The sequence below is a fragment of the Narcine bancroftii genome, chromosome 7 (assembly GCF_036971445.1).
Source record: "Narcine bancroftii isolate sNarBan1 chromosome 7, sNarBan1.hap1, whole genome shotgun sequence".
NCBI lineage: Eukaryota > Metazoa > Chordata > Chondrichthyes > Torpediniformes > Narcinidae > Narcine > Narcine bancroftii.
Genome location: NC_091475.1, coordinates 51965934 through 51988989, shown reverse-complemented (window position 1 = coordinate 51988989; position 23056 = coordinate 51965934). Strand labels below are relative to the sequence as shown.

The following is a 23056-nucleotide window of genomic DNA, read 5'->3' as shown; positions in this document are numbered from 1 at the left end:
TGAAGATGGGGGCGTCACATGATGATGTCGGGCCAGGACGGGGAATCTGGCTCCTCCGAAAAAAAGTTTAAAAAAAGTGAAGAGAAAAGCTTGAAATTCATCTGAATAAACTATGAACAACTCAAGAAGAACACAATGCCACCAAAGAAAGACAAAGAAGCAGAAGAAATTATAGAGAAGATGGCAGAAAAACAACCAGAGGAAAAAGGCCTTCCTTGGAGAAGAAGCCAGGACTTGTAGTGAAGCCTACTCTCTGATCAAAGAGGGCCTCATGACTCGCCTCCCAGTGAGCTGTGCCATCCTTGCAATGACAGGGATGCCCAAAAATGTCAGGGAAAGGAGCGACCCAACTGCGCATGTGCAAGGAGTCGCGTAATAACAGGAAGCCTCGTCAGAGTGGCTCACTAAGCCCTCTAGACAGGTTCCCGGGCAGTCCAAAAGGCTGTCTGAGTAAGGAAAAATTATTAGAGCTGGCAGAAAAAGGAGAGGAAGAAGAGGAGGAGGAAGAAGAAAAAGGAGGAAGAAGAACAACAACAAAGCTTAGAGGAATTGTTGGAAGAAGTAGGGATAAGAAAGAAAGTTAAAGTTATCCCTAAAGTTCAAGACACACTGGTTATGATGATGGAAGAGTTAAAGTTAATAAGACGTTGTGGCAGCGCGCATCCTCATGGCGAACAGGCCCCGCTTGTAACATCACGTGGCGGGGCAGCCATGGGGAAATGGCGTCGTCAGAGGTTTCTCTCAGACTCCAGCGTTCCTTCCAGCGCACACCCTGGGCAGCGATTATGATGTCACAATGCACCAGGTGACTGAGCTCATGCTGCCCTTATAGGGACGTGCTGAATTTGAATAAAAACTGTCATTAACGACCCTCAACATGGTGGCTGTGTTTCTTCCACTGATCACACCGCCACAACATGATATTAAGAGATTAGAGGCTAAATAAAGTATATGAATTTGTTAAAAAGATGCAGAAAAAGCATCAGGAAGTGGAAAAAATTCTAAGCATTAATTTGGAAAATCAATTTCTTCAAGAAAAGGTAGATAAAGTGGATGATGGATTAGAACAAATGTTGGTGACGAATAAGCAATTGTCTTAAAAGTGGATTCATTAGAAAATTTTAGTCAAAGAAATAATGTTAAGATTATTGACCTGAAAGAAAGGAGAAGATATTATTCAATTTTTACAGTGTTGGGTTCCTCAGACTTTTGGATAAGAACATTTTAAAGGAGATATTGAGATTGAGTGAGCTCATAGAGCCCTTATACCTAAACCACAGCCAGATCAAAAATCGAGGCCTATTTTGGTTAAATTTCTTGATATCAAGTGAGGGAAAAAACCTTGGAATTAAAGCACCATTGGAATTTGGAAGGAACAAGGTTTTTCTTTTATCCTGATATAAGCTTTGAATCATTGAAAAAAAGGAAGAGTTTAATCCAGTTAAAAATATACTGTGGAAGAAGGGATATTCTGCATTATCCTGCAAATTTGAAAGTATTTGTTCCAAGAGTTCAAAGTAGATTTTTAAAGAATCTGGAACATGCTCAAGAATATGCAGAATGTTTGCCATTCATGTGTCAAGAATTGACCCAAAGAGTGGACACTTGAAGATGGAAAATTATATTATTGTGGTGAAAGGAATCTAGAAGCAGTTTGAAATATTGCAGAGATGAGTTTAACATTTAATGTACTCAGAGAAGCCTGAGATATGCTGACTGGTTCCTGCCGAACTATGGATGTTATTTTGCGGCTTTAGTCACAATCCAAAAAATGCAGGGTGGTAGCATTGTCAGGAGATCTTATGACAATGCTCGGAGATCTTATGACAATGCTCAGGGAGTGCTGTTCTTTTCTATTTCTCTTTCTTTTTTAAGGATTTCATCAAGTACTTTTTTTAAACTGGAATTAATGTTTTTTTTTGTATTGAAGAGGTTGATGAAGAGCTGAAGACTGATGAAGGAAAATCATGAGAAGGGGAAAAGTGTAAGAATGTTTACATTTTTACAATGAGTAAATTATTAAAATTCATGGTTTAATATAAATGGGCTCCAAAATCCAATAAAGAGAGAGTTTTGACATATTTTTTTTTAAATTAAAGAAGATATTACTTTTCTACAAGAAAAACATTTAATTGAAAAGGAGTATCAAAAAGTAAAAAGGGACTGGGTTGAAATGGTAGTAGCATCGCATTCTAATACAAAAGCTAGAGGAGTAGAAATTTTGATAAATAAAATTCTTCCAATTATAATACAAAATACAGTTTTAGACCTATTTGGTCAGTTTGTATTAATAAATTGCCAGATTTTTTTCTGAACAATGGACATTAATGAATATTTATGCACCAAATGTGGATGATGGTAAATTTATACAAGAAACTTTTTAAATATGGGGGAAGCTAATGAAAATATCTTAGTGGGGGGATATTTTAATTTTTGTCTTGACCCTTCATTGGATAGATCTACAAAGAGTGTGTTGAAATCTAAGGCAGCAAAAATAACTCACTAATGCAAGATCTGAATTTGGTTGAGAAGGATATATCCTAGAGAAAGGGACGATTCATTTTATTCTAACAGACATGATTCATATTCTAGAATTGATAGGTTTTTATTATCAGCAAGACTTCAAGGTAGGGTACAACAGGTTCATTACAAGGCAAGGCTTATATCAGATCATTCTCCTTTGTTCTTAACATTATATTTAGAAGACAAGCAGGATAGAGTTTAATATAGAAATTTAATAGAATGTTGAAAAATAAAAGATTTTTGTCAGTTTATTAGAAATCAGATAAAGCAAATCTTAGACATTAATGCTCTCAAATTAATAATTTATAGGCAGAAATATCAACCCTAGAAATGGAATAACAAAAACAATGATCTGAAGAAAAAAGAATTCTTTTGAATAAAAAGTTACAGTACAAGACATTACAATCTTATAGAATAGAAAAAATGATTATGAGAGCTAAGCAGAGAATATGAATTAGGGGAATGAGCACATTAAGTTTTAGCATGGCAATTGAAAACAATAAGAATCAAAAGTTATTATTGCAACAAGAGATGAGACAGATCATATATCCTATAAACTCAAGGATATAAATAATTGTTTTAAGCAATTTTAAGATATTATATAAATCAGAGTCTATGCAGAATCATAATAAAATTTATCAATTTTTAACTCGAGTAAATTTGCCTTAAGTATAGAAGAACAGAAAATATTATGAACATCTTTTACAGTTGGAGGCTGGAAGCGTTATAGCTTCTTTACAAAATAATAAATCCCCTGGTGAAGATGGATTTACATCTGAATTTTATAAAGATGTGCTGATTACTGTATTTATGAAAGTTTTAATACAATTGGAAGAAACTGGAAATATACGTGATTCTTTTCAGACAGCAATTATAATGGTAATTCTAATAAAAGGTAAAGATCCATTAATGACATAGTCTTATAGACTGATATCTCTATTGAATGTGGATTACAAGATAGTGGCTAAATTATTTGCCAAATAGGCTGGAAAATATTTTACCAAAACTAATTAAGAGGGACCATACAGGATTTATTTAAAAAAAAAGAAAATTAGTGGATAATGTAACTAGGTTGATGAGTTTAATTCATCTAGCTCAAAATAAATAAAATTTAAGTGTAGCAGTGGTTTCGGATGCAGAAAAGGCATTTGATAGAGTAGAATGGGACTCTACTTGCTAAATTTGGCTTAGGACAAAGATTTATAAATTGGATGAAAGCATTATATATTGAACTAAGAGCAAGAGTAGTGACAAATGGTCTCATGTCTGATTATATTAAATTAACAAGATCAATAAGTCAAGGTTCTCTATTATCGCCTGCTCTTTTGTATTAGTAATTGAACTGTTAGCTGAATTAATTAGAACAGATTTAGATATTAAGGGTATTAAAATAGGGGCTAAAGAACATGAAATTAGTTAATTTGCAGATGATGTTTATTTAACAGATCCAGAAAATTCGTTAGGTAAATTATACATGCAATAAGAACAATATGGAGCAGTCTCCGGATATAAAGTTAATTGCGATAAAAGTGAAATTATGCCATTGATTTTTGGTGACAATACCCAAAGTCGGCAAAATATAAAATTTAAATGGCCTGAATGTGGTATAAAATATTTGGGAATTAGATTTGATAACCAGTTAAAGAATCTTTTAAAAATTAATTATGGGCCACTGTTTAAGAAAATTTAAGAAGATTTTTTTAAATGGGTTCATTTACCAATTACATTAATTGGCTGAGTAAATTGTATTAAAATGAATATATTTTTCATGAGTGCAATATTTATTTCAATCTTTACCCATTGATATTCCTAAAGAGTTTTTTAAGGATCTAAAGAAAACTATAAGGAAATTCTTGTGGAAAGGCAAGATATTGAGTAGTTCCATGTAAAAAAATTAACTTGGAGATTTGAATCGGGAGGTCAACAACTTCCAAATTTTGAGTATTATTATAAAGCTGCCCAACTACAATTTCTTTCTTCTTTTTTTGAGGAAGGAGAATAAGTGTCTTGGGTTAATATAGAAATGAACAAAATAGATTAAAAAATCTGTAGAACTTCTATATAAATGGAATGAGGTATTAATAACGAGATACAGGCACATCAATATTAAAATATTTGGTCAGAATGTTGCATAAGGTACACATGTTGATGGGAGTTAAGGGGTATGGATTAGTGAGGATGTCACTGGTGCAAAATAAATTTGATCCTGATTACGTTCAATAATATAAATTTTATTAATTGGTCAAAAAAATTAAAGACTTATCAATGCAGATATTTAATGACATTTGACCAATAAAGTTAAATATGGAATACAAAATAATTCAATATTCTGATATTATCAGAAAGATTAACTACATCCTATTTACTGTTAGAAGACGATAGAATAGAAACAATAATATCAAATTCAAATACAAAAAAGTTCGTATTGGTTATGTATTTATCACTTTTGAGAAGAAAGATTTTCATAAATCTAAAGTGGGAAAGGGACCTGGGTATAGATATAAATGATAGAAATTGGACACAAATATGTTATGATATTATGAAAAATACAATAAATGTTAGATATAGAATGGTGCAGTCTAATTTCAGACATCAGTTATATACTCCACCACAAAACTTAATAGATTGAAGTTATATATTACATATAAGTGTTTTCGATGTAAACAGGACATAGGCACCTTTTTACATTCTACATGGACATGCCAAATTGATTTTTTTTGGACTCATTTAATAGATTTTCTTCAACAGGTAATAGGTGTTAAACTCCCGAGAAACCCCATGTTGTTTCATTTGGGGGATATATCAAGGATTAGTCTAGATTTAAAATTAAATTGGTTTCAAAAAGTATTTTTAAAGATCGCGTTGGGAATCGCCAGGAAATGCTCAGCAGTTTCATGGAAATTGGACATAGAGTTGATATTAGATAGATGCTGTGGTGAAAATGATAAAAAAGCATGTATTGATTTTGATATATAGAATTTTTTGGTCCTGTATGCGATTTTGTTACATGTGCTAATAAAATTATAAAAAAAGAGTAATTTTGATGGCATGAGACAAGAACTTGCAGAGGCTGATTGGGAGAGGGTGCTTGAAGGTAAAGGAACACACGGCAAGAGGGATGGTTTTAAAAGTGAGGCAGCAAGAGTTCAGAGTTCAGATGCTCCTGTTAGAGTTAAAGGCAGGGCACATTGTGTGAGTAAAACCTGAATATCAAGGCTCTGGATATTAACAAAAACATGTCAGATCAAGGAGCTGGAATCAAGCAAGTCCCTTGAAGAGCACAAGGAGCGTGGAGAACATTGAGGAGTAAATGGCAGGGCTCCAGAGAGTGTTATTGAATGGTGCACAGTTTCCATAAAGGGACAACACAGTTGGACAGGGTGGTGATGAAAGCATTTAGCACCTTCATCAATCAGGGCACTGGGTACAAGTTGGGATATTATCTTCCACCTGTACAAGATGCAATTGAATCCAACCACACTTGCATAATGAAGGGCATAGATTCTTCCCAGTAAAGGTATCTTTAAAAAACTGCATAGATTTTAGGAGCAAGGACAAAGATTAAAAGGGGCCCCTTAGGTTTCACTCCAAGGACATTGAGTGTATTGAACAAGCTGCTCAAGGAAGAGGTGGAGGCAGGTACAATTACATCATCTCAAAGACATTTGGAAGGCTACAAGGACAGGAAAGGCTGAGAGAGACATGGACCAAATGCAGGCAAATTGGACTAACTTGGTTTACATTGATAAATTAGGTAAAAGGGGATGTTTCCATGCTGCATAACTGTTTACTCTATGACTTGAAAAGTATGTTCAGTTCACTGTTAAAGTAAGCTCTCAATAAAGGTAAACAGGAAATTACACTTCTGCTTGCTGCAATGTGGTACAGGTAAAGTCTCAGAGAGCATGTTGTGAGTGAGGTTTGGTAAGACTCAAAGGCAAGGACTCTGAATACAATTTTGGTAGAAAATAATTTTATTTACAGAAGGCAAGAGTGGAAAATGGTCAGTGACACAGCACACACACACGCGCATGCACATTTACATCAGCGGTGGGAAAGAAATAGCAGACAACTAATAATAAATGTGAGGAAAATAGCATAGGAACAATGAACTGGTACATACTTTCTTTTCTTTTTTTCTTTGGCTTGGCTTCGCGGACGAAGATTTATGGAGGGGGTAAAAAAGTCCACGTCAGCTGCAGGCTCGTTTGTGGCTGACCAGTCCGATGCGGGACAGGCAGACACGATTGCAGCGGTTGCAAGGGAAAATTGGTTGGTTGGGGTTGGGTGTTGGGTTTTTCCTCCTTTGCCTTTTGTCAGTGAGGTGGGCTCTGCGGTCTTCTTCAAAGGAGGCTGCTGCCCGCCAAACTGTGAGGCGCCAAGATGCACGGTTTGAGGCGTTATCAGCCCACTGGCGGTGGTCAATGTGGCAGGCACCAAGAGATTTCTTTAGGCAGTCCTTGTACCTTTTCTTTGGTGCACCTCTGTCACGGTGGCCAGTGGAGAGCTCGCCATATAATACGATCTTGGGAAGGCGATGGTCCTCCATTCTGGAGACGTGACCCATCCAGCGCAGCTGGATCTTCAGCAGCGTGGACTCGATGCTGTCGACCTCTGCCATCTCGAGTACCTCAACGTTAGGGGTGTGAGCGCTCCAATGGATGTTGAGGATGGGGCGGAGACAACGCTGGTGGAAGCGTTCTAGGAGCCGTAGGTGGTGCCGGTAGAGGACCCATGATTCGGAGCCGAACAGGAGTGTGGGTATGACAACGGCTCTGTATACGCTTATCTTTGTATGGTATTTCAGTTGGTTGTTTTTCCAGACTCTTTTGTGTAGTCTTCCAAAGGCGCTATTTGCCTTGGCGAGTCTGTTGTCTATCTCATTGTCGATCCTTGCATCTGATGAAATGGTGCAGCCGAGATAGGTAAACTGGTTGACCGTTTTGAGTTTTGTGTGCCCGATGGAGATGTGGGGGGGCTGGTAGTCATGGTGGGGAGCTGGCTGATGGAGGACCTCAGTTTTCTTCAGGCTGACTTCCAGGCCAAACATTTTGGCAGTTTCCGCAAAGCAGGATGTCAAGCGCTGAAGAGCTGGCTCTGAATGGGCAACAATGATCAAGGAAAAATCACTAAGATGCCCCACCACCCCTTGACAGTGCAGGCGCAGCTCTATGCTACAAAGGACACTAATTATATGCTCCCAAACCTTTTAAAAGTGCACATCTTACCAATAGTTTCTCCAGCACCCTTCCACATTTCTAGCCTGGAGTGAAGCAGGCTGGTCCCAAGCCGACAAACAGAGAGAACAAACAACAAATGGTACCCTTTATAGTGCTGGAGGTTCTAGCCCAGTTCGTTAGCAGAGACCAATAGCTCGATGTCAGGAGGGTTAATCCAATTACAACAGCCAATGGCCCAAGGCCAAGTGCAGGCAGGCTGGAGAGTACAGTCCAGGTAATTTACTTGTGGCCAGCACTCAAGTGTGCACTAATGGGTGGGGCGGAAACAAACCTTGATTGTCAGCTGATGTATCCTCCAACTAGGTAGGAGGCAATGCTGTCACGTGACAGCCACAACCCTTCCCAATACAATCCAACCCTTGGAGATCACACCACCCATCAATCATGAGACAATCAACAACTCTATGTTCATGTTATAAGTAAAACCAAAAAGACATGTTTTAAAAAAGCAATACTAATCAAGTGGGTCAATATTTACACTAATGCCTTCTGAATGCTGGACAAGGCACACAGTCAAATTCAATGATAACGCCTCACCAACCCCCCCACCCTGACCAAACAGGGTCATGGTGTTACCGATGGGGCAGGGTGCTGTGGGAGCTGCTCCCCAGCGTCAGAGGGGAGAGGAGAAAAAGGAATTTGTTTGGTCACTGACTCCTATGCCTGATTTCTCCAGCTTTATTGGCAAATGTGATCACCCTTACCACCAACATCTGCGAGCAACCCATGCAAGGTCATCCATCAGGTGCTAGAGCTCTGTCTTGGCTTGCACATCTCACGCTTGGGTGCTCCCTATGGAGACAGCCCAGATGCTTGTCACCATGCTTTCCCATGGTGAGGCAGGGGTCAGGCCAGCAGGTATGTATCCAGGGTGTACCTGGGGCGCCTGTTTTTCTGGGCTGATGTTTGACACCAAGATGCTGTTTCTGCTCGCATTCTCTTTCAATGGGTGCCCCAAGTGCCTGTATTGGATCCCAGCAATGATAACCAGGAGGAGTCTGATTGGAAAGTTAGCCAATTTAGTGTTTTTAAATAAAGGATCCCAAAGCCTCCACCCCATAAGGAGTTTTTCAGTTAATGGGAGTTCTGGGGTGATGCTGTAATTGTGAAAGAAAATAATATACAATGTTTCCTATCATGATCTGATCAATGCCAGTCAACTTACAAACTGTAACTTTGCATCACTGGACATTCTAGCTTTTCAAACTTTGTAATTGATTTTTTTTTTAAATGGCACCCTTAGCTGTGGTTTTCCTCATTCACAACAATTGGCGTTGAGAGCAAGGTGGTCCCCAGCTGGCAAAGAGAGAGAACAAAGATCACATGCCCCCTTTATAGTGCTGGAGGTTCCAGCCCAGCTCGTTAGCAGGGTCTAATGGCTTGGTGCCAGAAGGCTTAATCCAATTACAGCAACCAATGGACTAAGGCAAAGTACAGGCAGGCTGAGAATCCAGTCCAGGTAATTTACATGCCACCAATAGCAAGGTGTGCACTAATGGGTGGGGCCTGAACCAAACCTTGATTGACAGCTGGTGTGTCCTCCGACTAGGTGGGGGGAAGTGCTGTCATATGACAACCACAACCCTTCCCGATATAGGGTAACCACCACATTATAAACAGTTCATTTTTACCAACTATTTACCCCATTTAACCTGCACATGGCAAACCTGTGCCAACACTACCTATCTTTAAGGGCTTATTTCTCCTGTCAACTTTACTGCCTTCCACTGCTCAGTACCTTGCATGTTTCATCTTTAAGAAATCATTTAATTGGTGAGAAACATTTCTCATGTGTTCAGTGATATTTAAAAAAAAAGATTTGAACAGTTGCATTGAATGTTATTTCTTTGCATCAATATATGGATCAAATAATGTTGGAAAAAGGTCATAATATTAGATTTAGTTGAATCACAAATTTGGGAAGCTGGTGATGAACCATCTTAAACCGATGTAGTGTGCATGATCTGTGTGCTTCTGTAAGATTGTCATCAGGTAGGGAGCTAAAGAACTGTTTCAATGGAGGAACAGGAATATATATCCACAGTGGGGTGGCATGAGATTAAAAGTAATGATGCTTTGCCTTTTGGGCATGTTGTAAAATAAACCTTTGGCCTTGGCTGCTGTGAACCCTGAAGACAGTGGACCCTCCAGCCACGTATGGCAAGAACAGGGTTCCATTTGCAGATATTCAACAATAACTTCCCCACTTCATACATTTATTGGAAGATATATTTTTGTTAAACTAACTTAAGCAAACAGATACAATGCTCAAATAAACTGGTTGAAGATTTTTTTTCAACATGGTCCTTCCTTGTTTTTGTCAATGAAAATTGATCTCCCTCTGATCTCAACTGAGCAAACCACTTCAAATTCTCAACAAATGTATCTCAATCTCTTCTACAGTTGGGCACAAAGATGAACGTGGTATTCCCACCATATGTTGGTCAATATTTGTGCAAGTTAACCATGAAACCTTTAGCATTTCATTCATCACATTGAAGTGTGTTTCACTGCTTTTACAGCTTTACTGGAAAACACATTCACTGAGAGAATAATGAACAGGAACATGTGCACTGTTTATTCTCAGTCTTCACCTATTTTTACAAACAAAATATATTTTCCAACAGTTCTTCACATTAATATCACATGACAAACTACTTGAGGCATGGAAGCCTTCCTGATGTATATGGGTATTCTCTTTCCATTACCAAGAGATTGGTAACAATTGGGCAGTTGGCGTAACAGTTAGCGCAATGCCTTTACAGCGCCAGCCATTGGGGACGGGGTTCAAATTCTGTGATATCTACAAGGAATTCATATGTCCTTCCAGAGTCTGCATGGGTTTTCCCTGGGGGATCCAGTTTTTTTCCCACTGTTTCAAATGTACTGGGGGTGTAGATTAATGCTGTGTAAATTGGGTGACACAGTCTTGTGGTCCAAAATGGCCTGTTACCGTGCTGTATGTTTAAATTTTAAAAAAGAATTTACATTTCAAAAGCTCCTCCTCCACAATAATCCTTACTACTGATGCCCTACAAGACTGGGTAATCAGTCCCTTGCTGTACTTCCTGCACACTCATGACCATGTGACCATATCCTGCTCTAACTCCATCCACATCCACATCCACATGTTTGCAAATGACACCATCGGAGAGGTGCGAATGCAGTTCAGTCCATTATGTAAACCAACCTCCCCTCCATCAAAGGAAAACACAATACTGGAGAAACTCAGCAGGTCAAGCAGCGTATTTTATCTAGCAAAGAACAAGATATGTTTTGGGCTTGAGCCCTTCAATAAGGTGCGAACAGAATGTAGGCAGGAGAAGAACCGGGGATGTTTAACAGAAATTGGAGGTCAGTTAATGCCATCCAGTTGCAGGGCGGCTCACTGACCACTCCTCCAACCTCCATGTTCAACATATCCTCCTCTGCCATTTCCACAAACCTACTATGTGATCCCACCACCTCTCCTCCCCTCTCCACCATCTGCTGGGACTGCTCCCTCCATTAATCTCTTATCCACTCCTCCCTACCCCCAATCACTCACTTGGCACCTACCCCTGTGACTGTAGGAGATACTCCACTTGTGCCCATACCTTCATTTGGGGCCACAAACAGTCCTTTCAAGTGAAGCAGCATTTCAGTTGTGAATCTGCAGGGATCATCAACTGTAAACGGTGCTCCAGTTGTGGTCTCCTCTACATCGAAGAGACTGGACACTGATTGGGAGATCACTTTATTGAGCACCTCAGCTCTGTCTGCCACAATAGCGTGAATCTCTCAGTGACCACAATTTCAATTCCCCATCCCATTCTGACACGTCTGTCCATGGACTCATGCACCGCCAGACTGTGACCACCCACAAATTGGAGGAACAACACCTCCTCTTCCATCTGCACACCTTCCAACCAGATGGTATTAACGTCAACTTCTCCGGTTTCTATTAAACCTCCCTGTTCTTCTTTCCCTGTTTCCTTTCCCCCAGCTCTTTCTCTCTCTTCCCTTTTTCAACAGTCTCCTTTCACAGAGCTAAAATCAATTTTCACCTTTCCTTATGATAGTCAATTAACACCTTTTGGCTGTTGGTCTGGACTCCACCCTCTGCCATTCTTCACTCTTCAATCAAATGCCTTCCTGTTTTTTATTGTACCTTGAAGAAAGGCTCAGGCCTGAAACATCGATAATATATCTTTAATTCCTGAGTTCCTCAGTATTTCTGTGTGTTTTTCCATGATACAATTTATCATTGCATTATAGCCATCAAAGAAAAATAATGTTTGGCTATCAAGTCTGCAAATAGGGTTAGGGTTAGGGCAAAGCTTGTGGTTAACCTGGCTGCAATTATTTTAGAAATTCTGAGTCAGAGGCATCGCACACAATGTGAATCAACATCAACATCCTCTTTTGGATCAACACCCCCAACTCCAGTTGCATTTACTGGGCAGGCCACATCCTTCAAGTGGCCAACCATGGTAGTTTATTCTGAAATTCCATTATGACAAGAGTTACAGAGGAACAATTTGAGGATGTCTCGAAAGCTGGCCAAAAACGTGTAATATACATGCGGACCAATGGGAATTCCAAGCCCTCGGTCACTCAGAATGGTGAAGAAGCATCTGAGATGGCACTGAGAATGGAGTCTGTTCATTCAGAGCTCCCCCAGTCCCAGCATAAACCGCAGAAGGAACACACCACCCACACTGACAAGCAGCCACGATTAGCAGAGACCGTGAGTCTTCAAATGCCCGTAACAGTCACGTGAGAGTCCAGAAAATTTGAGTGGAAACAAACCATCCAAAACCCTGAGGAACAGTCTGAGAAGAGAAGGCTACAATGTGATGAGCCTCTCAGAAAACAAAAATGACTGCAGCAGTTACCTGACTAGACAGATTTACTTAATCTCATTTGTAATCACTTATTTATAATCTCTCCCAGGTGATCATCTATATATAAGATTTCTCCTCTTCTGCAGTATTTATTCTGCCAGTTGATCTGGCCCTTATAATTTATGAAAACATACCATTTATGTGCAACCTCAATCAATTAACTCAACACAAATATTGAGGTGCAATTTTAACCCAGGCACCAAATTTATGAGACAAGGATCAGATAAAGTACTTGGCGCAAAAAAAAACTGTTTCTTTGTTCAGAGTCACCTCTGAACAACCACAACTCAAAGAATGAAGCATTTCACACTGGGGGAAAAAAAGCTGTTTTAATCCAAATAAAAAGTGTTTCATTTGGGCAACAAATTGGGTGCAGAGACTGAGTCTCCAAAACCGTTCTTACCATCTTTTGATAATCAAACCATGAGAACCTTCAGTCGGCTTTTCATTATGGTTCCCTGCCTGTGCGGCCTTAACTCAGCTTGACATCTGACCACCCCTTCCTCCAGCCCTACTTACGGCAGGAGTTCAGTAGATGCATCTGCACTGCTCTCAACAGGAAAGAGGTTCCCATCACAGTTTTAATTTAATTGCTTGTCTGTTCTGATTCAATTAAATTTTAATTATACTTTTTTGGCATTTCCAGGTTTTTACAAGTTATCATAAATACAACTGATTTACAATGAATAATGCTACTTACAGTCCTAAGTGACCCAAAAGAATTTACTGCTTTTCTAGAAGAGGTAAATCCCAAGCATCCACAGAGCTTTCTCTCCTTTTGTTCATTACTGAATAATAAAATAGGATATCTGAGAAATTGCTGTGTTAGCCCAAATTAAAAGAAAAAAATAGGTTGCTGCAAATCAGCACAGGGAATTGCAGTGTGAGTTATCCCACTGAGACAATTCTGTCAATGCTTCGACAAAGCAAAGCTACTTTTATTTCATGTGGAAATCAATATAATGATTCTGAAAAATTACCTTTTCTCTTATGCATGGATTCTGGGCTTTCAGTGAATTGATGGGATTTCAGACACATCACAAAAAGTAATATTGTGAGCCAGCATTGGAAAATAAATGTAAGTTTTTTTCAGTAAAAACATTCAACATAATCTAAATATAACCACAGATCACAGTACTTAAAGAGATTGGAAGACTGTGTCAGTGGCCAGGTCACAAAGACTAAAAAGATTTTAAAAATGATTGTTTTTTTTTTCCAAACCAGAAGAGACACAAATTAGGTTAGTTCTGGTGAGCTAATCATTTCCCCCTATTTTCTTGCCTCTCTTTTTGAGCCCAGTGACCAAATTTCTAGGTATGTTGATGCTTGGTAAGAAGTTAAGGGATGAACAGTTTTATGTCTCTGTGTTTACATTTAATGTTTATTATCATCTGATCGCACAAGTACAACCTGATGAAACAGCATTTTCTGGTCCTCGGTGCAAAACACATAAATAGAATGTATCCTTTTCGTTAGGAAGTCCAGAATCCAGTACAAAGAAGAGTGTTGAATCCCAGCAGGCACAAGTTCTCCACCAACCTTTGGGGAATGATCATATTAAACACCGATCTGAAGTCAAAATACAGCCTGGCATATGAGGCATCGTTCTCCAGGTGGGCCAGGTGTAGGCCAAGGCTACAGTAATAATGCCATCACAATCGAGGGGACCTAGACTTGAAATCTGGACCATACTTGGAGGTGGTGAAGAAGGGGATGTGAGAGTCAGAGTTGCAGTCTTTCACTTCAGTTACTAAATCCAGCCATATTTATTCTTGATAGTTTCCCAAGTAAATATGTACTGTCAAGTGCTGGCCTATTTAAATGGCCTGTCACTAACTTTTAAAGATGTTTTAGTTCACTCCTCTGATTTGTGTCCTGGGGTTACTGCTGTTTATTCTGTGTTGGATTGGATGGGAGACAGGAAGTTATGGAATTAACATGGTTGAGTGATTGGATTGTGAAGAATATTTTCACAAAGGTAAAGGTTCCATAATTGTCATGTAAGACTACATTTCGAATGTAACATACATGAAATTCTTTAACTTTTATCTACCATAAGGCAGAAAGAGAGTCGCTACTGTCCAGCACCCATGACAGAAACCTACAGCACCTGGTGTTCCTTGGCAATCTCCCCTCCATTCCAAGAACTGACCTGTCCTGAGCCTGCTTAGCTTCCGAGATCAGACAATCTCAGGCGTATTCAGGCCATTAGGTCCTATTAGGCCACAAAGGGATTATTCTCTAAATGAAAGGCAATCTGGTTATGCAAAAGGTTTGGGTTTTGAATAAAATGCTGTGAAATTGCTGAGATAGCAGAGTCGGACTGACAATGTCTTGTCAATCAAGTGTTCAGTGCTTCAGCCACCTTGCTTCTTTCATTACACTGACAGTCTGACTTTTGTGGAAGTTGAAGTGTAAAGGTTTGGCTCAGAAATAAATGTAATTGTTCTTTAATTATATACTAGATTTCTTCACTTAACAGTCCACTGCTAGTCTCCAAAATGCATATTTCCTTTGAAACTGCCTGCTTCTCTTCTCACAAATAAAGACAAGAGGATCCATGTGTTTCAACCTGAGTAAATTAGGTCAACTGTTATCGCGGTAAGTAAGACAAAGTGGGATGCCTCTGTTGGTCCTTATTTTTTTATTCTTTCAGACAGGCCCATCATTTGGAGTCAGTGATAAAGTTTTGCTAATCTCCAAGGAAGATCCCCTGCAAATCCCTGTGGTGAGACCGTCACCTATTTGGATGCCTGCTTTTCCTTTCTCCCTGATTTCTCCATGAAGACATTAAGATGATTGAACAGCTAATCTCAGAAGATATCTTTTACAGATGGCATTCCAGGAAACAACTTTCAATCAGTTTTTAAACATTGTATTGTGCAAAGTAAAGAATGAATGGATGTGATTAAAAAACATTGATAGTCAATGCCATTTTTAATGTTGTTAATATCATGCAAAATTAACATTTATTTTCATTCTTTGTTTTAAAATATTCACATAAGGAAATAACAATGCATAAACAAATACTATTTTTCAGTACAGTTTTATGAGCAGAAATTATGGCTTAGTAGGCCATTAAGATTTCACCTGGTCTTAATGTAATGGAGTGCAACATTTCCAAGCATGTTTGTTTAGCAACACTAGTTTTATGTGGATTAAATCCACATCAGTACTTGTTATTTCCCTGCTTGCAGTGGAAAAAGCTATTAACACAATCCATGAAGATGCACTGAATCAGCAGCCTCAGGACTTCTGCATTGATGTTCCTCAAACAAGAGAATCCTGACATTTCTGTCAGCTTTGTGGAGCAGAGAATGCAGGCAGTCTCAATAATTTTTACAATAATTCTTCTGTAATATTTGAATAATGCGGTAATACTTCTGAGCAACTGATGGGATATTTCCATCCCAGTTTCTATTGTGAAATTTACTGAGATCAATATTGTGCACTATCTTTCCACAACAATCAGTGGCGGATTAACCATTAGTCTGAGTAGGCTTAAGCCTAGGGGCCTGGAAGGGAGGGGGGCCCAGCAGGAGCGGGAACGTCAGACACTTGGATTCCTAGCAGGAGCAGGGATGTCAGGTTCCCAGCAGGAGTAGAGACCTCGGGCTTTTGCAGGAGCTGGGACTGCAGGGATATTGGGCTCCCAGCTGGGGTGAGGATGTTGCGCTCCCAGCAGGAGCAGGGACCTCGGACTCCTGGCAGGAGTGGGGACCACAGGCTCTACAATTCTTACGACCCCATAAGTTAAATTGACCTCTGAACCCCCCCACCCCCGGCACTTCTCAACCCCTTGGATCATCTCATCAACCCCCAGGGCTCAATACCACTTTGGAGACCCCCTAATATAAGTTATTTAATGTCACTATTCTATTCAACGAAGCAGGGGAGCAAGGTCAGGGGGAGCCTTACTGAAGCTCAGCCTCGGGGCCTGGGTGGTAGTTAATCTGCCACTGACAACAATAGCAACGTTTGTATTTTGCGAGCCGTGGAACAGAGAGTGGAAAAATGGAGTGATAAAAGGAAAAGAAAATCCACTGTTGTTAAATGTGAAAGACAGACAAAATGTTTTCATGATGTGCTCCTTTGGCATAAAATGTCCTCCTCCAGATGTGGTTCCAAATGGTTGAGCTGTCGAAGAACTTTAGCCTCAACAATGAAGCACAGAGCACAGGCCTGTTATCTCTAAACATTGCATGTGGAGTCTGCCATTTAGGACCAAAAATTGCCAATGGTGAGGTTTGAGTCAACTTTGCAGGTTCTGCACAAAATCTTTTACTTTGTCTCCCAGCTGACAATGAGTCAGGTGTTTTGTTCACTTCATTTGGTGAAATACATGACAAATTACCTTGATGATGAGGTGAATAAACATCAGTTGCCTTTATGGAATGCGAGACTGTGGAAGGCAGGATAATGTATCAGCATTCCATGGAGATTCTGTTTAACTATATACCTGCTGAGAACTGTTACCTCTAAAAATACATAAATATCTGGTGTCCAAAATTCAACATATCCTGCAAATTTAAACAATAGAAGGCATATCTAGAGATCACTGCTCGACATATGTGCCTACACTGATGTCAGAGTTGATCAATTGCCAATATTTTAACATTTTTAAAAAAATTTTACATTTTACAACACTGTAGAAGTCAATTCCAGCCATTTGAACTTGTGCCACCCAAATTAACCAACAACCCTATACTCACTTTACACCTACAACTGTGTGGCTTGGTACAACAGTAACAGCATCTACAAATTTGCCGATGACATGACAGTCATGGGTTGTATAAAGGAAGGGGATGAGTCAGCATACAGCAGAGAGATTGAAAACGTGGCTGAATGGTGCACCAACAACAACCTTGCACTCAATGTCACCAAAACTAAGGAGGTGATTGTTGACCAGAAAAGAAAAGCCAGAGGTTTACAATAGTGATCATCGGGGGATCAGAGGTAGAGGCTCCATGTCCAACATATAATTATCCCCAATGACCACCATCTCTAGCGAGATCCCACTACCAAACAGATCTTTCCCTCTCCACAACTTTCTGCTTTCCACAATGATAGCTCCCAAGCGACTTCCTTGTCCATTCATTCACCTCCACCCCCCTACCCAATCGCTTCCCACCAATCTCCCTCCTGACACATATCCTTGTAAATGGAGCAAGTACTACATCTGCCCTTACACTTCCTCCCTCACCACCATTCAGGGCCCCAGACAGTTCTTGCAGGTGCAACAACTCTTCACCTGTGAGTTTGCTGGGTTGGTATACTGCGTCCAGTGCTCCCGGTGTGGCCTTCTGTACATGGGCGAGACCCGACCAGACTGGGAGACTGTTTCATTGAGCACCAATGCTGTGCCCACCTGAGGAAGTGGGATTTCCCATTGGCCAGACAATTCTACATCCCATTCCCATAGCCTCCTCTTCTATCGAGATAAGGCCACACTCACGTTGGAGGAACAATACCTTATTTTCCGTCTTTGTAGCCTCCAACCTGGTGGCATGAACATTGATTTCTCCAACTTCCGTTAACTTCCCACTCCCTTTCTTTTTTTTCCCCATCTCTCTCCTTCTTTTCCCCTCACAGTTTCTCCTTACCTGTTCTCCATATACATCCTAACCTCCCCTCCATTTCATTCCTCCAAGACACTCCATGCCTTCCTCCCTTCAGCCTATCATGGAGCCTTCTTTTTCTCTCTCTCTAGCCAATCACAGGTCTCCCTCTCCCCCACCGCCTTTCTTTCAACAGTCTTGATGAAGGGTCCCGACCTGAAAGGTTGGCTTACTGCTTCTATTAGATGCTGCCTGGCCTGCTGTCTGATAGATACTTCTTCCCCCTTATTATTTTCTTTCATGCTGGCACTTTTTCTATTATCCTTCCCCAGGGCACTGGCATTATATGAGTTTGGCCAGTACTCATCTCCCTCCTAATTTCAGTTGCTGCTCTTCTTCCACTTGGTCTTCTTGGTTCACACAATCTCTAATGCACTTCAGCACCAGTGCTGACTTTCCACACTGTTGATGTCCCACATATAGGCATTGCATGTGCATTATCCATGTAAAGCATGCCTCGGCAGACCACAGTGAAAGCTCTTGTCCACATGGTACAGATGAATTCCCTCTACTACAGCAGGAAGATGAAGGTGAGATGGAGGAGGAAAATGGTGGGAGATGGTTGAGAGGGTTGACGTTACTCCAGGAGAGGAGTTTGGAGCAACAGTGGAGTATGCCAGGTTGTTTGACTTTCAGAGTTCACTGTTGGTGTGAAACAAGGACAACTCAGACCAGGAACAGAATCACTTGTCCCTCACTATCACACTCCGTGATATTACACAATCATGATGCCAATCTCATATTCACTTATTGCATTGAGAAGGGCTAAAACAATGATTATATGACAAAAAATACTGAGTGATGTTTTAGCACTAAAACTGCCTTCTCAATCATTTCATTTGTAATGGACCCTGGACAATTTTATTTTCAGACCAGGGTCAGGACTGAACTTACAGTGGGAGAGAGAGGATTGTGCACTGCATGGGAAGCGCTGAAACAGTGTTGGGGGAAATGACAGCTGTCAGAAGCATGAGAACGCCACACTGGAAGCCGGTGGGCTCGCGGAGAGCACACCCACTGTTGTCAACCTCTCTCCACCAATTGGGAGAGCTGAAGGCATGTGCTGGGGCTTGAACAGGTTGGTCTTTTAGTTGGTTGATCAGAGGGCATTCAGATGGTTGGTCTGTGTGTACATGCAAACCTGGCAGCTTTAGCAAACAAAAGGCTGAGTTGCTTCATTCATGGGTGCTAGTGCTGCTGTCCATAACTGTCAGTGTGCTCACCCAGTAGTTTCAGTGGGAGAAAGGAGACTGAGCTACTTTGTCCGCACTGTTGTTGTGACAGCAGTTTGTGCCACTCTGATATCCAGAGTGTGTGTGTGACTGACCTGGGCTTTTCCAGTCCCCTTCCAAGAGGAGGACTTCATGTGACAGGAATCACTTGATGACCCAAGACAAAGTGTTTAGAGGGGAAAACTTGTGTGACAATGGCCACTTGTTAACCCTAAAATGGGCTTCAAAGGTGTGAACCTCGTGTAATGACTAGAAGGTCACTGGGGGAAAATACCCATGTGAAGAAATTAAAGGTGGTCGTTTCCGCATTTGAAACTGAGGGAAGTCTTACGTCCACAGTGATCGTAAGTCCATAGTGATCGAAAGTCTACAGTAATCGTAAGTCTACAGTGATCACGGCCCCCTCTCCACATCCAACTAAAAGACCAGCGAGCAACCAAACTAAGGATCTTAAGCCTGGAGACCAAACTCTGTGAGCTGTTCCTTTTTAACTGATGGGCTGATTTGAGGTTTTGTTTTGGGAGTTTTCTTTTGGGCACTTTGAGCTTGAACTGTAATGGTCTGGGCTTTTTTCCACATACATGTTATAAATATCTGTTGTTAATGTAGAGTTGCCATAAAGGCTTATGTTCGGGTGTTAAGTTTATTGAGGTCATTCTTCTATTGTTAATTTGTTAAGAAATTTTTGTGTTAAACTTAAATCTTCTGTTCATCCATCTCTCAATTGCTGCTGATGAGGCATAACACACTGCATCAGTCAACTCCCTCATTTCCTTTTCAAATATGAAACTCATTTCCCTGCAGAATTTAATAAAATTTTAACAACACTGAACAATTAGAAATGAAACACGGGAACCCTTGATTACTTGATACAAAATGAAATAGTTCCAGGGCAATTTTTATGGTCCCAATTCTCCAATAACCACCTTGAGGCAACTTTCTAACTGGAATTTCGAATGAAGTATTCTGCCATCCTATGTTTTCCAACGGCTATACTTTGTGAGGTGCTGAAGGAGAGGACTCTCGAAAACTTCTACAGGTATTCTGTGGAGAGCATTCTGGCTGGTTGCATCACTCTCTGGTATGGAGGCACCAACACTCAGGACAGGAAAAAACTCCAGAGGGTTGTTAACTTGGCCTGCGACATCACAGGCACAAGCCTTCACTCCATCGAGGACATCTATGTGAGGTGATGTTTTACTTAATAAAGCAGCATCTATCCTCAAAGACCCTTTCTTTACTCTGGAGCAAAAGATGAGCACTCAGTGGCATAAGGACGGCTTCTTCCCTGCTGCCATCAGATTCCTGAAAATCAATAAACCAAAAACACTGCCTTACTTGAAATTTCATGCACTATTTTGTTCTTTTAAATTTATTGTATAAGTAGTTTATATGAATATTTGCTCTATTTTTTTTTCTTTGGCTTGGCTTCGCGGACGAAGATTTATGGAGGGGGTAAAAAGTCCACGTCAGCTGCAGGCTCGTTTGTGGCTGACCAGTCCGATGCGGGACAGGCAGACACGATTGCAGCGGTTGCAAGGGAAAATTGGTTGGTTGGGGTTGGGTGTTGGGTTTTTCCTCCTTTGCCTTTTGTCAGTGAGGTGGGCTCTGCGGTCTTCTTCAAAGGAGGCTGCTGCCCGCCAAACTGTGAGGCGCCAAGATGCACGGTTTGAGGCGTTATCAGCCCACTGGCGGTGGTCAATGTGGCAGGCACCAAGAGATTTCTTTAGGCAGTCCTTGTACCTTTTCTTTGGTGCACCTCTGTCACGGTGGCCAGTGGAGAGCTCGCCATATAATACGATCTTGGGAAGGCGATGGTCCTCCATTCTGGAGACGTGACCCATCCAGCGCAGCTGGATCTTCAGCAGCGTGGACTCGATGCTGTCGGTCTCTGCCATCTCGAGTACCTCGACGTTAGGGGTGTGAGCGCTCCAATGGATGTTGAGGATGGAGCGGAGACAACGCTGGTGGAAGCGTTCTAGGAGCCGTAGGTGGTGCCGGTAGAGGACCCATGATTCGGAGCCGAACAGGAGTGTGGGTATGACAACGGCTCTGTATACGCTTATCTTTGTGAGGTTTTTCAGTTGGTTGTTTTTCCAGACTCTTTTGTGTAGTCTTCCAAAGGCGCTATTTGCCTTGGCGAGTCTGTTGTCTATCTCATTGTCGATCCTTGCATCTGATGAAATGGTGCAGCCGAGATAGGTAAACTGGTTGACCGTTTTGAGTTTTGTGTGCCCGATGGAGATGTGGGGGGGCTGGTAGTCATGGTGGGGAGCTGGCTGATGGAGGACCTCAGTTTTCTTCAGGCTGACTTCCAGGCCAAACATTTTGGCAGTTTCCGCAAAGCAGGACGTCAAGCGCTGAAGAGCTGGCTCTGAATGGGCAACTAAAGCGGCATCATCTGCAAAGAGTAGTTCACGGACAAGTTTCTCTTGTGTCTTGGTGTGAGCTTGCAGGCGCCTCAGATTGAAGAGACTGCCATCCGTGCGGTACCGGATGTAAACAGCGTCTTCATTGTTGGGGTCTTTCATGGCTTGGTTCAGCATCATGCTGAAGAAGATTGAAAAGAGGGTTGGTGCGAGAACACAGCCTTGCTTCACGCCATTGTTAATGGAGAAGGGTTCAGAGAGCTCATTGCTGTATCTGACCCGACCTTGTTGGTTTTCGTGCAGTTGGATAATCATGTTGAGGAACTTTGGGGGACATCCGATGCGCTCTAGTATTTGCCAAAGCCCTTTCCTGCTCACGGTGTCGAAGGCTTTGGTGAGGTCAACAAAGGTGATGTAGAGTCCTTTGTTTTGTTCTCTACACTTTTCTTGGAGCTGTCTGAGGGCAAAGACCATGTCAGTGGTTCCTCTGTTAGCGCGAAAGCCGCACTGTGATTCTGGGAGAATATTCTCAGCGACACTAGGTATTATTCTATTTAGTAGAATCCTAGCGAAGATTTTGCCTGCAATGGAGAGCAACGTGATTCCCCTGTAGTTTGAGCAGTCTGATTTCTCGCCTTTGTTTTTGTACAGGGTGATGATGGTGGCATCACGAAGATCCTGAGGCAGTTTACCTTGGTCCCAACAAAGCTTGAAAAACTCATGCAGTTTGGCATGCAGAGTTTTGCCGCCAGCCTTCCAGACTTCTGGAGGGATTCCATCCATACCTGCTGCTTTGCCACTTTTCAGTTGTTCGATTGCCTTATATGTCTCATCCAGGGTGGGAACCTCATCCAGCTCTAGCCTTAGGGGCTGTTGAGGGAGCTGGAGCAGGGCGGAATCTTGGACTGAGCGGTTGGTACTGAAAAGAGATTGGAAGTGTTCTGACCATCGGTTGAGGATGGAGATCTTGTCGCTGAGGAGGACTTTGCCGTCTGAGCTGCGCAGCGGGCTTTGGACTTGGGGTGAGGGGCCGTACACAGCCTTTAGAGCCTCGTAGAAACCCCTGAAGTCGCCAATGTCCGCGCTGAGCTGTGTTCGTTTGGCGAGGCTAGTCCACCACTCATTTTGGATCTCCCGGAGTTTGCGCTGAAGATGGCTGCATGCGCGACGGAAGGCTTGTTTCTTCTC

The 23056-nt window shown here is 41.3% G+C and overlaps 1 long non-coding RNA gene across 2 annotated transcripts; it reads left to right on the top strand.

Annotated features, from left to right (window-relative positions):
- The first annotated feature begins 870 nt into the window (after positions 1–870).
- LOC138739849 (uncharacterized) lies at positions 871–15578 on the top strand. Of its 2 annotated transcripts, none has more exons than XR_011342480.1 (3): positions 871–1040; positions 1931–1984; positions 15310–15578. It is a non-coding gene; the product is annotated as an uncharacterized lncRNA (long non-coding RNA). The 2 variants fall into 2 exon arrangements; XR_011342479.1 differs by having other exon boundaries at positions 15306–15578.
- Positions 15579–23056: the final 7478 nt, after the last annotated feature.